This window comes from Chiloscyllium plagiosum, unplaced genomic scaffold (assembly GCF_037043375.1).
Source record: "Chiloscyllium plagiosum isolate Xiang-an unplaced genomic scaffold, Cpla_swu_hap1 HiC_scaffold_35, whole genome shotgun sequence".
Classification (NCBI taxonomy): domain Eukaryota; kingdom Metazoa; phylum Chordata; class Chondrichthyes; order Orectolobiformes; family Hemiscylliidae; genus Chiloscyllium; species Chiloscyllium plagiosum.
The window spans coordinates 15,384,858-15,388,394 of record NW_028270173.1 but is presented as its reverse complement, the minus strand read 5'-3'; positions in this window follow the sequence as shown (position 1 = coordinate 15,388,394).

Here is a 3,537-nt window from a genome sequence, read left to right as displayed (position 1 = left end):
GGTCCTGGTATAGTATTATAATGTTAGTAGTACTAACAGTTCAAGGAAACGGGAAAAATCACTTTCCTACACTATGCCAAAATTATGCCAAACAAGAGAGACTTGCCAACTGTTGGGTCTGTGCAGAAATTCCACATCATGGCGAATCTGGAATCCCCACCTCGGTAATACCGCTCACTAAAGAGGAAGTATATGATGTACAACAATTTGACTCGGGTTCAAATAATAGAAAGTGGGAATTTGAAAGGAGTACGTATAAGTTTGCGGGATGGTTCCCAAGACCAGCCCCGAAAACTCAAGGTGATATCAATAGCCTCAGAATTCCCCACTAAAAGGAGCAGTGAATAAGCATTACCTCAAAACAAGAAAGGCTGGAGTGGTTGCTGTTACCTTGCTTATATCGTCCCTCACCTCTGAATTGTAAGAAATGGGGAAATGTGTTGTTTTTCAAGGGAGTATATGAGGGATCTAGGCAAGTATTAGGGAAATGAATCTTTACTTTTAATACGGATTAAAAGTTCAAAGTTTGTGCGAAGATTTGTAGCTCGGGTGCTCGTTGTTGTGGTTCTGTTCGCCGAGCTGGAAGTTTTTGTTGCAAACGTTTCGTCCCCTGGCTAGGCGACATCATCAGTGCTTGGGAGCCTCCTGCGAAGCGCTTCTTTGATGTTTCCTCCGGTGTTTATAGTGGTCTGTCTCTGCAGCTTCCAGTTGTCAGTTTCAGCTGTCCGCTGTAGTGGTTGGTATATTGGGTCCAGGTCGATGTGTTTGTTGATGGAGTTTGTGGATGAATGCCATGCTTCTAGGAATTCCCTGGCTGTTCTCTGTCTGGCTTGCCCTATGATAGTAGTGTTGTCCCAGTCGAATTTATGTTGCTTGTTGTCTGCGTGTGTGGCTACTAAGGATAGCTGGTCGTGTCGTTTCGTGGCTAGTTGATGTTCATGTATGCGGATTGTTAGCTGTCTTCCTGTTTGTCCTTTTTCGTGTTTAGTGCAGTCCTTGCATGGTATTTTGTACACTACATTCGTCTTGCTCATGTTGGGTATCGGGTCCTTTGTTCTGGTGAGTTGTTGTCTGAGCGTTTGCAACAAAAACTTCAAGCTCGGCGAACAGAACCACAACAATGGATTAAAAGTACTAACTTTAATGTAGAATTATTAAAGAAATGTTTAAAACAGTAATTTCAGCAAAAAAAAACTATGATTACTGAAACATATAAGCGAGGCACTAAAAGATACATTGTTAAGATGCATGTTCAAGAATGGAATGTACCTATGAACAATGGAAGATGTTACAAAATAGAAGAAGGGAACTTCAAGATACAAGTTTAGCCTTATGTCAGCACGTACAAGGGGGAAAATTGCAAACTTGGAAAGAAAGGGGCAATGGATGTGGAGTATAGATGAGCAGAGATGGAATGGTAGAAAGATTGGGTAATGTCGGGATCGGAAGAGGTGACCTCACGTAGCTCAAAAAGTATAATTGTGTAGTACTTTGAAATCTCTTCACTTCAATTGCTTTCTGCAATTGGGGCCCTTTCTTGCAAGATCCTAGAATAAATTGTCCTGTTTCCAGCTTTGGTGGTCTCATCTAATTTTATTGAGTTTGTTTCTTACAATACTGATGCAAAATATTCATTTAGTATCTCCCCCATTTTATGTCGCTCCACACAAAGGCTGCCTTGCTGATCTTTGAGGGGCCCTATTCTCTCCCTAGTTAACCTTTTGACCTTAATATGTTTGTCAAACCCCTTTGGATTCTCCTTAATACTATTTGCCAAAGCTATCTCATGTCCCCGCTTTGCCTTCCTGATTTCCCTCTTAAGTATACTCCTACTTTCTTTGTACTCTTCTAAGGATTCACTCGATCTAACCTGACATATGCATCCTTCTTTTTGTTAACCAAACCCTCAATTTCTTTATTCAATCCAGCATTCCCTATACCTATCAGCCTTCCATTTCATCCTTACAGGAATATACTTTCTCTGGATTCTTGTTATCTCATTTCTGAAGGCTTCCCATTTTCCAGCTGCCCCTTTACCTGCGAACATCTGCCTCCAATCAGCTTTCGAAAGTTCTTGCCTAATTCCATCAAATTGGCCTTTCTCCAATTTAGAACTTCAACTTTTAGATCTGGTCTATCCTTTTCCATCACTATTTTGAAACGAAAAGAATTATGGTCGCTGACCCCAAAGTGCTCCTCCACTGACACCTCAGTCACCTGCCCTGCCTTATTTCCCAAGAATAGGTCAAGTTTTGCACCTTCTCCAGTAGTACATCCACATTCTGAATCAGAAAATTGTCTTGTACACACTTAAGAAATTCCTCTCCATCTAAACTTTTAACACTATGGCAATCCCAGTCGATGTTTGGAAAGTTAAAATCCCCTACCATTACTACCCTATTATTCTTACAGATAGCTGAGATCTCCTTACAAGTTTGTTTCTCAATTTCCCTCTGACTCTTGGGAGGGGGGGGGGGGCGGTCTATAATACAATCCCAATAAGGTGATCATCCCTTTCTTATTTCTCAGTTCCACTCAAATAACTTCCCTGGATGTATTTCCAGGAATATCCTCCCTTAGCACAGCTGTAATGCTATAGCTTATTTTGCCACTTCCCCTTCTTCTTGCCTCCCTTTCTATCCTTCCTGTAGCATTTGTATCCTGGAACATTCAGCTGCCAGTCGTGCCCATCCCTGAGCCATGTTTCCGTAATTACTAAAATATCCCAGTCCCATGTTCCTAACAATGCCCTGAGTTCATCTTCCTTCCCTGTTAGTCCCCTTGCATTGAAATAAATGCAGTTTAATTTATTAGTCCTACCTTGTCCCTGCACTTGGAGTTTTGGGTACAGTTTTGGTCTCCTTGCTGTTATTAAACCATAAAGAATGCAGAAGGCTTTTACAAGGATGTTGCCTGGACTCAATAGTCTGAGTTATAGAGAAAGGTTGGACACATGTCGACTTTTTTCCTTTAGACCGAAGGAGACGGAGTGAGGGGGGAATCTTACAGAAGTGAATAAGTTCATGAGAGGCATGGATAGTGTGAATGTACTCAGCCTTTTACCCAGGGTTGCAGAATCAAGGAAGAGAGGACATCAGTTTCCAGATAGCGGGAAAAGAATAAAAAGGGGCAAGGATTTTACAGAGAGGGTGGATTGCATACAGAATAAGCTGACAGCAAAGTGGTTGCGACAGGTGCATTAACAGCATTTCAAAGAAATTTGGAGAAATAGGAAAGGTTTAGAAGGATATGGGCCAAGTGTAAGAAATGAGGTTAGCATGTATAGACCATTTGTGGTTGGCATGGACCAGTTTGGACCGAAGGGCCTCTCTCTATGGTGTAGGACTCTATCAATCTCTGACTCTAAGACCCGAAATAAGGTAGCAATGACTGAAAGTCCAGAGTAAAAGTAGGATAATTTCCAGGTAGCTAACACTCCATTGACTTGAAATAGTGAATTTTAAAATAATCCAGACGAAGTTGGAATGCAAGGTATAAGGATAAATATTCTGGAGAAATTGACAAATACAATCTTAA